Here is a 15,541-nt window from a genome sequence, read left to right on the forward strand (position 1 = left end):
TTCAAATTTCATTTTGTAATCATTCAGTTTTGCGGAAATCAAGATCGTTTTTAAACGTTTCTGGGTGATGGTTTCTTAATGTTCTTAATCATCTCCTAAAATGGCAACATTATTTCATCGTTAAAGTGTGCTGATTGTTTGCTTAACTTGAATTTGCATTTCCAAGAAATTATTGAATGAACCAATTTATACAGCAGTGATTTTAATCAATGCCCTAACCAGCAAACTGATTGCAGTGTAAATTATGAATCTAGTGAATTTGGAGGAGAATTATAATTAGGCCTTTCTGTAATTCAATTATATTCATTTCTTAGATAACAAATCTAGTTTGTCTTTAGACCCTAAAAATAGTATCCAACTCCATATTATAAGAAAGAAATTTCTTCAAATAATTATAGCAATTATAATATTTTTTCTTTATATAGTTTTACATTCACTTTTTAAAGAACTTTTGAGAGTAATCCTGTGAGATAAGTGGAGCAAATATTACATCCATATTCTAAAGGAAGCAACGGTTTCATGTCCATGTCTTGCCAAGGATCCCCTATCTAATGAGTGGCAGCCAAAGAAAAGAATGCAAGGCTCCTGGAAAGCATATCAATGCTTCATTAGTCAGTAATTCCAAGTCTTCCTTCACTCCCAAATCTGTAAGTCTCAAGAGAACATACTCCTTTCTCAATTATCTACATCAGTGGAGGTATACATAAGAGAAGTTATTTCACATGATCATTTACAACATGTTTTGATTTTATCTGAAAGCATGGCCAGTGGGCACCACCTAAGACTAACCAGCGCTCCTCCCTGGGACTCAGGAAAGAAGTGCAGGAAATGGAGGGTGATGCATTAGAGAATTAATTAGATGTTGGGTTATCCAACTTGCTAATATTGGAACTAGAATTCTAGCTGAATTCATGTACTCACTCCTACATCACAGTGCTTGCCTCTTCCCCACAAATGCCAAGTACATCCTCACAGCTTCCTTTTATTTATTGGGAAAACATCCAAATCCTGATGTGTATCAAGTTGTGCTTTGAATTCCATTTTCTGTCTTTTTTGATTTTATCAGTGAAATATGGGTCCTCAGTTTTACCTTTTGTTACTTTCAAGCTAGAATTTGGGCCTTTGATAAAAAGCAGGAAATTAAGTCTAATGTGAGACATTTTATCTTGTAGCTCCTTAACGATCTGGCATGTTCTGAGGGCACGGTGTCTTCTGGGGGAGGGGGGAGGGGTTAAGATGCATCCCATCGAGCAGCTTCAAATAAAATGAACATGAAGGTTTTCTTGGGGTGAGTCATGAGACTTCTGATTACTGGTAAGCCTGCGCTTGTGTTTTGAAGCCCAAGCCAGTTTAGCTGACAGTAAACAAGTCCAGAAAGCCGCACGCTGCCTGCGTGGCGCATCCTGGATCCCAGCTGGGCCCTGGGACTTTGGCACCGCCAGGCACGTGAACAGAACATTGGGAGCAGGTTGGCAAATCCGGTGTCACCCTGGGTAAGGAACAAGTGTGCAACGTCCCGTTCTTCCCGACCTCTGCCAAACCCGAGTGGCCAGGCGGCCTGGGCTTGGGGGCAGCCTGGGCTTGGAAATGGGCACCCACCCTGCAAGAAGATGCCTTCAGCTCCTGGCCGGTGGTGTGACTGCAGCCAGGCCTTCGCCGTCATGTGTCATTTCATCCCCTTCTCTCCTCGGGCTTTTGTGAGCGTTGTTTGTTAGGCGCTGAGAGCAGGGGGAGCCTTGGAGCTGCCTGTGTCTGTGGGTGTGAGTGTGCATGGTTGTGTTCAGCCAGACACTTCCGAAAGGAAAACATGGGGTTGAAGGTGGGGGTGGGTGGGTCCTTGAAATACATTTCAAGCTTGTGAATGTGTGTTGAAGGAGGCATGAGACCCCCTCAGTAAAAACATTTGTAGATTTTAAAAAATCCCTTTAATGTCACCTTTTCAAAAAGAAGTATTTCAGAAAATTAACTTCTATCTAGTGGTATGGCCAATTATAAAGGGGCGAGGGGTTCAGACAATAAGGGGAAAAATGCAAAATCTATATAAATATAATGACTTGGGGAGGGTTATCGTAAGAGCTCACATTTGTATGATGCCTTATGGTTTGCAAAGGGCAAACTGTGCTCTTCCTATCACTCTAGAACGGAGGTATTAATGCTCCCTTTAACCCCGATTTACATTCGGGAAATGAGGCTCACGGTTCAGTGATATGGCTCAAGCCCCTTCAGTTGCAAAGCTCAAATCTGAGCCCGCATCTTTCCTGAACCATCACAGGACCTTTTAGCCTCATTTTAAAGTATTTTTAAAAGCAGCTTAAAACAACGCAAGTTTATTATTACTTCACAGTTTCTGAAGGTCAGAAGTCTAGCACCACGCGGCTGGGCTCTCTGCTTAAGTGTCCTCCAGCCAAAAATCAAGGTGTCATCTGGGGCTGCAGTTTGCACCCGGGTGATTGGGGTCTTTTTCCAAACCCAGTGGGGGTTGGCAGGATTCAGTTCCTCCTCACTTCCACTGGGTCCCCTCCATCTTCAAGCCAGCAGGGGCACACTGAGCCCCCTTCTCATGCTCAGACCGCTTTGACCCCCCTTCCTGTCACAGCTCTCTGACCTCCATTGTTTGCACTTTTAAAGCGGCTAGGGCTGCATGTTTGCTTGCTATTTTCAAAGGAAATTTCAATTTTTTGCTTTTCTCCTTCACAGCTCTGAGAAAGCAAACAGTTTGTACACGTGATAAAACCAACTTGAAGAAATCACATACTCAGACAGAGAAGGGTTGATGGGCAAATTCTAGTTTCCTACAAGGGAACTGTTGATTTAAAGCTGCCATTGAGCCCAGTATGGCCAAGACTTGGCAGCAATGTTGCTTCTTGCGGGTGTCATGGGGAAGTTCACTTTTTGTTTCTTTATACCAGATAGATTCTTCCAAATAGATTTAGAAGAAACCTGATGTCATCTTTCCAAATCAAGTTTCAGAGACAGAGTGTGTTGGACTCAGGAAGGACAACTCATTTCACGAGCTAATTTAAACAATAAAACTTGGTTTGGGGGAATTTCCAGGGATAGTTTCCTTTAGTACCTAGATTAAAAATAGCAGGCTTTGGCGTCCTCATCTGAAGCACGCTGTGGATTATGTGTTCTAAGTCTGAGGATTTTTTTTTTTTTTTTTACTTTTTAAATTGTATGATATAACATATATACAAGGCAAAGAAAGAAAAAAAGCAATAGTTTTCAAAGCACTCTTCGACAAGTAGTTACAGGACAGATCCCAGACTTTGTCATGGGCTACCATACCATCATCTCAGATTTTTCCTTCTAGCTGCTCCAGAATATAGGAGGCTAGAAGGAATATATTGTTTTTATCATCACACTCAACTTTTCTTTTTTGTGAAAAATAACATATATACAAAAAAGCGACAAATTTCAAAGCACAGTGCAATAATTAGTTGTAGAACAGATTTCAGAGTTTGGTATGGTTTACAACTCCACAATTTCAGGTTTTTAAGTCTAGCTACTCTAAGGTACTGAAGATTAAAAATATAATGATTCAGCAATCATACTCATCTGTTAAACCAAACCTTCTCTGTATAACTCCACCATCACCTTTGATCTTTCTCCCATTCTCTAGGGGATTCTTTTTAACATTCAGTTGCCTGTTATTAATTTTTCTCTTTTTTCCTGTGCATAATCTATTAAACCTGAATTCTACCCTTAACTATTAGTTAAATCTGAATTTTACCCTTAATGGATAGAATATATGTGTGAGGGATATTAATGGGTAGAATATATACATATATTTTTAAGTTGGCAGGATCTTCTCGAGCGCAAGGGAATTTTTATTACAGCTCAAGTAATGAATTTCATTTCCAAAAGAACAACAAAAAAATTACCTCTGATTTCAAAAGCAGTAAATTGAAAAAAAATCAAGCGAAATATTCAAGGAATGCTTTAAAAAACTATTTTGATTTTTGAACTAAAATTTGGATATTCTTCCATATAATACTTGAAACCCACAACTGAGCTCTTTTTACAAATGCTTGCTCTCATTTGTAGCAAAATCTTTCCAGTTAGGGCTTGTAATATTTGTGTAACTTTAATAGCTCATATGAAAACCCATTCTTAGTAGGTATATCTGAGATCATAAATACATGTTGTAATCAAGGCAGTAAAAGTGAGGTCTTAAAAAATATCTTAGGGCTTAATTCTGTTCTAATGAAAACAAAAATGTTTGTTGATTGTCTTAAAATGGAAGTCATGAAAAAAAAAAGGAAATGAGGCTACTCTTTCCCCATTACCCCATTCAAAATCTATAGGGTGTTTCTTAAACATTTCCATGAAAATAGCCTCAACTGGTGTTAGAACATGAATTTACCCCTGGAAAGAAGAGAAGGTGACCTGCAAGCATTGCCCAAAGTGAACTGCTGAGATCTAGAAACTCATTTGAAGTCTTTTTCTTTAAAATTCATTTAAAATTATAATCTATTCCATACTTTTACTTTGCTGTAAATAGAACATTGTACATTACTGAGGTAAAATTAACTTCTTAAAAGATGCTACATCTTAAAAAAAAAAAAAAGATGCTACATCTTTCTTGTGTATCCTCCAGTGCCCTGTGAACGCCTGGGCATCTAAGCTGTTTGAAGTCAGGTTCTATAGCTGAACACACTGAAGAAGAAAAGTATATTAAGTTGCTTTCTAATTACTAAGCATTTACTAAGTGCCTCCTTTGTACAAACAAATGGGTAACAATTTAAAGGGGCTTAGACTACAGTGGTCTATAAAAAAGATGAATTTTTATTGGGTCTTGCTTAATAAATGTCATGCGAGTGACATTTAGAAGAGGCTAGTTATTGCTAAACTGTTTTGATTAGGAATTTACAAAGATGGTAGGGAAGTGGGGTCTCCAAAAACCGTCAGGATTATGTTCAACAGAGGAAGGGTGAGGGCATTCCAGAAAGGGGGCATGAGAGAGCATGGTGGCTTGGGAAGTGACAGAGAGCCCAATGTGGTTGAAAGGCAGCACTTGGCGGGGAGTGGAGGCCCAGCGAAGGGTGAATAGAGAAGCTTGGTGGCTAGGCTCAGATGTTGGTGGGTGTGCCGGTTTGAAAGGATTATGCACCCTAGAAAAGCCATGTTTTAATCCTGATCCATCTTGTGGAGGTGGCCGTTTCTTTTATCTCTATTCAGCACTGTAATAACTTGATTAGATTATCTCCATGGAGATGTGACACGCCCAATTGTGGGTATTAACTTTTGATTAGAGGGAGTTGTGACTCCACCCATGTCAGGTGGGTCTTGATTAGCTTACTGGAATCCTTTAAAAGAGGGAACATTTTGGAGAAAGCACGAGAACCACGAGAGCCCACGCAGCCAGAGACCTTTGTTGATAGAGAAGGAAAACGCCCCTGGGAGAGCTCCATGAGAGAAGCAGCATGGAGAGAAAGCTAGCAGACATCATTATGTTCACCATGTGCCTTTGCAGTTGAGAGAGAAACCCTGTACTTCATCGGCCTTTCTTGAGTGAAGGTAACGTCTTGTTGGTGCTTTAATTTGGACGTTTTTATAGACTTGCTTTAATTTAGGCATTTTCACGGCCTTGGAACTGTAAACTTGCCACTTAATAAACTACCCCTTTCAAAAGCTGTTCAGTTTCTGGTATATCGCAATCCGGCGGCTAGCAAACCAGAACAGTAGACTTTGTTCTTTATGTCATTTATGGGTCCTGAGCTTGAAGGGTGATATGTGTAACATATAACATCTTAGGCAGGTTAACCTGACTAATGTTGGTTGAACTGTGTGGGATTCAGGCTGGAAGTAGCATGCACTGGTTATGGGACTGCTGGGTATGATTTCACGAGGACCTGAAACAGAGTGGGCTCTACAGGGAATGGAAAAAAGAGCCAATGAGAAAGATGTTATTAAAAAAACAACAACAAATGATAGAATTATGACATCTCCAGAACGATTCTTTCTAAACGTTTTCCTTGATTGTTTTCTTACCCCCACATATGACTGCATTGAATCAAAGCCTCTACGTGTTTATTCTCTGTCTTTCCCCAGAGCCAGCTTAGACACGCCTTTGTTCATATGAGGCTAACTGATAGGACTCACCCTTCAATTCTTTTGGGAATCAAGCAGGGAATAAATAGAATTACTCAAAGGGGAAGGGAATATGGGGGAAAAATGCCTGTATTGCAAAGTGAACTATAGTTAACAGTAGTATTTTACTATTCTTTCATCAACAGTAACAAACGTACTACACAACACTATAAGTCAGTAAAAGGGTAGGGGATAAGGAATATGGGAGGATTAAGGTTTACTTCTTTACTTTTATTTATGTTCTGAAGTAATGAAAATGTCCTCAATTTGATCATAGGGATGTTTGCACAACTCTGTAATGATACAGTGAGTCAGTGATTGCATACTTCGGATGGTTTCTATGCTGTGTAAATATATCTCAATAAAATTGCATTTAAAAAATTACCCAAAAGGCATAATGAAGGAGCAACTGGGTTGAATGTATAAAAACGGAGGCAGAAATGTATTTCTACTTGATTTTACAACTGTAGTTAATTCTTATGAAAATAGGAGCCACAGGAGAGCTTTTTTCTCATTAACTGAATTCATTTGTGTTTAAGAAATGCTTTCAACCCTCTTACCTTCTCCTTTTTGGGGGAAAAAAAGGGAGTGTTGAAGTACACAAGTGGCTTGACAAAGACCAGAAATGGCGCAGAGTTCTGAAAACGCACAAGGAAGTTCATTAAGCATGGTTGTTTTTGTTTGCTTGGAAAGGAATTCCCTTTGAAAACACAGGGAGGTGTGTCTTTCCTCTTATTAAGTTGCCACGCTGTCTGCTAATACGATTAACTCATGTAATCTTAGATACTTCTGTCTTGTATGCATGACCTTCAGTGTCACCAGTGGTGTAAGAAGCTCTGGACTGGGCGGGCCACGGTGGCTCAGCAGGCAGAGTTCCTGCCTGCCCAGGTTCGATTCCTGGTGCCTCCCCAAGCAAAAAAAAAAAAGATGCTGTGGACGTCCTGGTGGGCCTGTGAGCAGTGGAAGCTCAGGCAGGCGGAGCAAAACCTGTGGGAGAAATGCCTTGACAGTTTCCCCAAGTTCTTCCATGGATATCAGTATAGGCACATGTTCCTTACTCAATTCTGTTAATACTTTTATTGCATTAACAAGGAAAATGCTTAAGAATTAAGTCATGTAGAGAAATCATTAGTAATTAAAAAAAATCTCTGAATCTTGAAATGATGTGTTTATCAGGTATCCTCTTGGTTTTTCTTAATTATCTTTGCCAGACATTTGTCTATTTCTTAGTTTTTGCAAAATGAGCTCTTGGATTTATTTTACTTTTGCCTTTTAATTCATTAATTTGATTTTAATTATTATTTGTTTTTCCTACTGCTTTTCTGATTTTTTAATTATATTTTTTTACTCCTTGGGTTGAATGCTTCACTTATTTTCAATCTTTCTTGCTTCATAATTAAGGCATTTAAAACCATGTATTTTCCTTCTTTTATATAGCATCCAATAATTTTTACTAAATAATATTGTCAATATTATTACATTCTACACAACTGGTAATCAGTATATTGATTCCTACTTTCACTCAATTGTGGTTTTAGGTTTCAATTTCCAAGAATACTTTGTTTATCCTTAAAAATATGACAAATATCTAATTTTGTCTGTTTCCGTACTGGAGTCATGTAAACTGCACAGTCTCTACTTTGGGAACTTTACCAAGAAATCGTTTAGGAAAAAAATTTGAGTATTTTCTCTGAAGGGCACAAAGTTTGGTATATGAACATCAAATCTTATTAATTCTATTACACAATTCTGTTTTATCTTTGCTTGCTTTTAGTGTACTTATTCCACTGGAGAGGAAGGTATTCATTTCCCTCCATGCTCTCCACTTTATCGATTTCTCTTTGTATTTCTAGTGGTCTTTGCTTATGTATGCTTAAAATTATTTTATTGTAATCAAAATGAGATATTCGCCATTTAGTATGTTGTTAGTAGATAATGCATTTTTAGAATGTGGTCGTTTAAAATAAAATGATAATCCCTGTCCTCTCCTCTCTGCCCTTGGTCCACTCCCTAAGCAACACTTTGTAACTATTTTGGTCTTGAGTACACCTGGTGGTACCTCTGGATGTCCAAATAGTATTTGTGCACTACAGATTCTTGTTCAGAAAATTCATTTTGATATAACCACATCATATCTATTCATTTCCTGCCACCAGTTATGAGGATTTAGCTCACTTATACCAACTCTTCCTTTTCTCTCCAAATTTTCTTAATACCATTACAACATTTAATTCCTCTTTCGGTTACTTTTGCAGACTTAAGAATTAAAACCTCTATTCTTCTTTCCATCAGTTTTAGACAATACCTCTTGACAGCTCCCCATCCCCCACACTTTATAAAGAGAGCTTATTAGCAGCCCTATGCTCCCCTCTTTCTCTCCTTCCATTTACCCCCAACACCTCCCCCATTTTAACTTGTCAAACCAGAAGTTTTACTTGTAAATTTTTTGAGTAAAAACAAAAGTGGAAGTATGGTCTAGTGGCTAAAATCTCTGGCTCCAGAGCCAGACCATCTCAAGATTTGGTCCACTCATTCCTATCTGTGCGACCTTGGGCAAATTACATAACCTCACTGTGCCTTATTTTCCCTATCTATGAAATGGGAATAGGGGTTATTTCTAAATTCAGTCTGGGACAGAACAGATGCTCTTTAAATATTTGTTAATTTTACTTTTATTGATGCATTTCAAGGTACATAATATTTATTTTCTGTTTTGGTTTTCTCTACGTGCATAGTCATTACGTTGATTCTAAAAGTTGAAACCTAGTGTTCTAGTTTGCTAGCTGCCGGAATGCAATATACCAAAAACGGAACGGCTTTTAAAAGGGGGGATTTATTAAGTTGCAAGTGTACAGTTCTAAGGCTGGGAAAATGTCCTAAAATAAAGCAAGGATATAGAAACGTCCAATCTAAGGCATCCAGGGAAAGATACTTGGTTCAGGAAAGTTGCTGACGTTCAGAACTTAAAGACACATGGTGACCATGGCGATGTCTACTAGCTTTCACTCCCAGCTTCTTGTTCATGAAGCTCCCCCAGGGGTGTTTTCCTTCTTCAACTCCAAAGGTCTCTGGCTACGTGGGCTCTCATGGTTTTTGTCATGCTCTCTCTCTCTCTCCAAAATGCTTCCTCTTTTAAAGGATTCCAGTAAACTAATCAAGACCCAACTGGAATGGATGGAGTCACAACTCCATGGGAGCCATCTCAAAACAAAAGCTACCACCCACAATTGGGTTGGCACATCTCCATGGGAACAATCAAAAAGCTCCTACCCAGCAATACTGAAGGAGGATTAAAGGACATGGCTTTTCTGGGGTCCACCACAGATTCACTAGGCACACCTAGTAAGTATCATTTTCATTTTTATTAATATTTAACTATTTTCATTATAAAACCAAGCTGTGGACTACAATTATATTTCATTAATTCAAGAGTCACTTGAAGGAGAATGTCCAAGTAGATTGTTCTTTCTTATACTCCATTAATTGTTCAAAAATTTTGGACCATGCCTTTATTGAATAGTTTCTTTATCCTACAGCTTCTGATTGACTTTTATTTTTCTTGTCGGAAAAAGAAATATTTACCTTTATTATTAGATCCTTATCATTTTTAAGATTCTTATTCATTTTCCATTTTGCGTAAAACCTATGCTAATTTTTGTTTCAGAACCTATTGAGGTGCTGTTCTAATTTAATTAAGCTCTTTTATATTGGTTCCTGGCTTTTGATGTTTTTTCCTGGGTGTATTTTTATTGCACTTGTGATTTTTATAATGTATTCAGGTACTTTCTCTTCTCAAATCCCATCTATTCAATGGTTTTCTCCCTTTCCCCAATTATTTACCTCCTAGAACTCCTTATTCTTCCTTTACCTCCAGACTTGCTTCATGTATGAGATATAAACTTTCTGAGTTCTTGCTTGTCTGAACGTTTTTTAGCCTTCCCTCATATTTTTTTTATAACTTTTTAAATTGTGTAGTATAACATGTATACAAAGCAAAGAAATAAAAAAGCAATAGTTTTCAAAGCACTCTTCAAAAAGTGGTTACAGGATACAGCCAAGAGTTTGTTTGTCATGGGCTACCATAAAATCCTCTCATATTTTTCCTTCTAGCTGCTCTGGAATATAGGAGGCTAGAGGGCTTAAATACTTTTTTTATCATCACAATTGACTTTTTTTCCTTCTTTTTTTGTGAACAGTAACCTATATATAAAAAAGCTATAAATGTCAAAGTACAACACCACAATTAGTTATAGAACACATTTCAGACTTTGACATGGGTTACAATTTCACAATTTTAGATTTTTACTTCTAGCTGCTCTAAAATACTGGAGACTAAAAGAGATATCAATTTAATGATTCAGCATAGCCTTCCCTCACACTTGATTGAGAATTTGGTTAAGTATTGAATTATACATTGTAAATTATTTTCCCTCAGAATTCTAAGGACGTTAATTCCATATATTCTGATATCTAATTATTTTGCAGGGTCTTTATTTCTTAGTTCTTAATGTTCATGGTGATATTTATAGTTATGGGTCTTTTTCCTTCATCCTTATTATCAGTTAGAAATCTTTGCAATTTGAAGACATGTATTCTTAAATCCTGGAAAATTTCCTTGTATTATTTCTTTGCCTCCATTTTTCCTTTCTAATACGCCTATTAAATTGAAACTCTGAATTGATCCTAGGTGGCTCATCTTTTCCCTCTGTTTTCCATCTCTTTGTGTTTTGTTTTCCTGTAAGGGAGACTTCCTCTACTGCTACCTTTTAACCTTTATGGTGTGTATGGTATACACACCTTAATGTGTATCTTATCAGTCCTGTTTTTAATTACTAAGAGTACTTTCTTATTTTTACACTGTCCTTCCCCAGCATTCTGTTATGGGTGCAGTATGTAGTCAAATCTCTCTAAGGATACTAACAGAAGTTTATTGTTTTAAACTTCACCACGCGGTGGTGCAACGATGGTTCAGTGGCAGAATTTTCACCTGCCTTGCTGGAGACCTGGGTTCAATTTCCAGAGCCTGCCCATGCCAAAGAAAAAGATAAAGTTCACTATGGCTTCTTTCTTTGATGCTGCACACTTACGTCCAGTGTTTGATGACACTTGTTTGTCCATTCATATTTAGAAACGAGTGAATCAGTGATCTCGAGCTCAGCGTAGTATGGCTGAGTCTGTTGATGGGAAGGTTTCTCTTTGAGCTGAATGGTCAGGGAACTGCCCTTTATATGTAATCATTGCAAGTGCCAATATTAGTAGGGATTTTCTCTAAGGTGCCGAACCCACAGCAGTTGCCCTAGTACTCCTCAAATATTTGTTGACTTTCTTTATAAAAGAATCCTTTGATTTGGGGGAAGGGGAGGATCCAGGGATCAATGCCTTGTTTTACTTCTGCAGAAAAGCTAAAAAAAAAAAAAGCTAAAAACTCCCTCCTAGGTAGAGGAAGGGAAGACAGAGAGGGAGCTCTGGTTGGCTGGTCTTTATATAGGATTTGAACCAATATCCCTGTTTTCAGAACCAATTCTCATTGCTTACCTCTGCTGTGTATGTTGCCTCTGAATCGGGTCCTCTCTGGAGTCTGTCAAATAGGTTGACTCTTTTCATTGCACAGCCTCCCTGTACCTTGTTCATATGCTAAGTAGCCACTTCCTTTGCTCTGTTTGCCCTGTCATTCAACACTTTTCTGTCTTCTAGAAATTTATTGAACTCTCTCATCCACCAATGGCCCTCCTGTCATTAGTCTTTGGGGAAGTTTATACCTTAAAAACAATTGCTACTTTTCCCACAGCAAATTGAGAGAGAGAGAGAGAGAATTTCCTTGGGTCTACCATTTTGAAATGGAATTCTGTTTTGTATAATTAAACACATGTGCATAATACTATGTTATTTGGTGCAAAAATATTAATGTCTGTTATATCTACATTGTAAATCCTATCTTATGTAAAAATAAAATCCCTTTTCTTGTCCTTTTTAATGCTTTTTGACCTGAATTTAACTTTGATATTAATATTGCAGCTTCCATTTGATTTGTGTACACTGCTTTAATTTTTAAATCTTTGAATTTTCCCATTAGGATAAATACAACATCTGATCAGGGTGAAATATGCTTTCTAGAAGATAATCAGAGAAACATAAGTAATAGTATTCACAGGAAAGAATGAACCCACACCAATTTGGTGGAAGAGTCTATTATTAATAATTGAGAAGACTTAATATGTTATCCACCCCTGAGTTACTTTAATTATAGATGGATCTGAGTCCTTCAAAATTTAAAAAGATAAAATGTTAATATAGCCTAGAAAAGATAATTAAAATACATTGGAGAGGAAAAAAAAAAAAAGAAAATACATTGGTTCAGCAGTTAACTAGTTGCTTTACCTGGGACATTTACGTATGAAGCTCCTGTTTTGTACCAATCACTTTTCTTGGCTATGTGGGATCAAAGACAGATAAAATATAAGCCACACTCTGAACAAGCTCAAAATGGGGAGAAAAACATGTAATCAAATAGTTTAACACAGTGGCCTAAGTTCAATAAAAGAATGTAGTCTAAGTGGAGTGATGGTACAAAGGTGTGATCAGTTTTCCTTAGGTGAGTCCAGGTAAGGCTTCAAACAATTGTGGCTCTAATTTTCTATCTTGATTGCACAGATTCTTACAACTTCTGATATACTAGTTCTACAGTACAATTTATTTCTCTAAAACAATGGCCTTTGTCGTGTGAATTCACAGATGTTATCCAGATCAGTGTCCAACCAGAAGATGGAAACTACACAGTAATTTGCATAAAGAAAATTTAATATGAAGAATTGCCAAGAATAGCAGGGGATTAGAGTAATGGGGGATTGGTTAGTAAGTAAACAAAGAACTCTAAAGAATTCAGGAATCATCCTCCTGCCTAAAAACAGTTGCTATATAGTACAAAGCTCTCCCTTCTCCAGCAACCCTCTTGTTCATAATAAGTTTACCTCCTAAACTGAGAAAATCTTTAGAAAGTTGAGACTTGGGCTATCCATTGGGTTTAAATCATAGGGACCTAGAGGGAGAATGTGGAGTTCTCTGGAGCAGATATCATAAAGTTCATAGCTTTAGGTAGCGTGTGTATTTGTTTTTAACTTGTATTATAGCCAAAGTTCTGAGAGGAGCTGAGACTTGTTCTGGCCCTTCCCTTAAAGAATAAAGTCCTCCAGGACCTCTACTGCCACCCTCCCATCCCCAAGCCAGCCAAGAGATTTCTGCGGACTGCTTAACCCACTGTTCTAGTCTGCTAGATGCCAGAATGCAATATACCAGAACTGGAATGGCTTTTAAAAGGGGAATTTAATAAGTTGTAAATTTACAGTTCTAAGGCTGGGCAAGTCTATAAAAATGTCCAAATTAAGGAACCAACAAGAGGTTACCTTCACTCAACAAAGGCTGATGAAGTTCAGGGTTTCTCTCTCAACTGGAAAGGCACATGGCAAACACGGTGACGCCTGCTAGCTTTCTCTTCAGGCTTCTTGTTTTATGAAGCTCCCTCAGGGGTGTTTTCCTTCTTCATCTCCAAAGGTCTCTGGCTGCATGGGCTCTGTGGCTCTTGTGTTCTGTCTTGTCGTTCTCAAAAAAGGGACTCTCTCCAAAATGTTTCTTCTTTTAAAGGATTCCAGTAAGTTAATAGAGACCCATGTGGAATGGGTGGAGTCACACCTCCGTGGAGATAATCTAATCAACCCCCCAAACTACAGTGCTGAATAGGGGTTAAAAGAAATGGTTGCCCCTATAAGATTGGATCAGGATTAAAAACGGCTTTGCTAGGGTACATAATCCTTTCAAACCAGAACACCCACCTACAGTGATTTTTAAGATAACGTGTTGGCCACTGCATTCAAATTCCAACGTATACTTCATAATGTAAAATTTTATATTATTGTTTGTTTTTGTATATTGCTGTATCTACTTTAACTTCCATAAATAATATTAATAGGAACTGTCAAAAAAAAGAATTCAGAAATCACAAATATAAGGAATAGCACCCAAAGAACTCTTCTCCCCCCTCCCCAGAGCTGCGCCCCAGACCCTGCTGGAGCTCACTGGATAGTGGAGGAGTCACTGAGGTGCTAGCTTTGGAACTTTCTGGAAATCTACCTTCTGAAGTGGTAGAGGAAGCCATCCAGGGAGGTGTTATGCCTTGGAATTGATGCAAAGCTGCCTCAGGTGGAGGAGTTGGCTGGGAAGGGCTGCAGGCTGCTGTGTGCTGCAGGAGCCAGGCACAGGAGAAGGTATTTGCCACAGGAATCGCACAATGGAGGAGTCAGATGATGGAGAAGACACGTACTGCAGGGGCCCAGTGCTGGAGAAATCAGGTGCTGAAGAGTCTGGATAGGAGCCTCAGAGCTGCGAAGGAAAAAAAAAAAAACACTACTTTCTCCTCCATTATCCCTCCTTATCCACCGACTGACAAAGCTTAATATAATGCTACTTGGTAAAGAAGCCATGTATAAAGGGACTGTTTACATTTTGGCAGAGAAGGAAATGAAGGATGAACTTATAACTGACAGACAAATTACATTGATAACTGACATAATAGGACAGATTTTTATGACTCTCCAAAATAGGCTATCTTTTTGAAAATTCACATCATATTTCAGTGTTCATACTTAACATTTTTGTTAAGGGGGGGTGCACAGTCCGGGAATCGAATACGGGTCTCCCGCATGAAAGGCGAACATTCTACCACTGAACCACCCGTGCACCCCATCCTTTACATTTTGCAAATGGTTTATTGGTTTATCTTCTCCCAACATTTGCTTAGAAAACTTTTGACATTTCCATTTTGAGGTATCTCTTGGGGACTGAAATTCAGAGACACACTTTACTTCAAGGTGCTATTTCCCTATCCTTACAGAACATTGGGGTTTGGTGTTTTCTATTTACAGTACCCCAGATTTATGGTAACTTGGTTAACTACCCAACTTCTTACTCAGTCCTTCTGTGGCGACCCCGCTCATGGTCCGTATTTCCCTGGCCCTTCCCTTCTCATCATATGCTGTATCTTTAGCCTTCTCGACAGACCAAGGGGCCCAGAACTTCTTGCAGGAGGTGGTTGGAATTAGTTTTATAGCCCCTAAGAGCTGATTTTAATATTCTAGAAATCTTGCACAGAATGGAACCCATTCCAATTGTGTATCTGACATTGAATATTGTATATTATCTGGCAGATGAATTTCAAGTCTTTGGGATCTTGTGAACTTCCCGTTTCTTGGTTTCAAGGAAGTTTAGCAGATGATATTGTGTAGAGTGGAGTCATTAGTGTGGTAAAAGCTGACTTGTGACACAGGAAATTTCAGTGATGGAGAGGTTGAAGTGGGGAAACTGCAGCTGTCAATTTAATTAAAAGGGATTTTATTTCAATAAATATAGGGAAGGTAGCAGCCCTCAAAAGGAAACAGTGGCATTCATGCTGAAAGAA

Source organism: Tamandua tetradactyla, chromosome 25 (assembly GCF_023851605.1).
Source record: "Tamandua tetradactyla isolate mTamTet1 chromosome 25, mTamTet1.pri, whole genome shotgun sequence".
NCBI classification, from domain to species: Eukaryota; Metazoa; Chordata; class Mammalia; order Pilosa; family Myrmecophagidae; genus Tamandua; species Tamandua tetradactyla.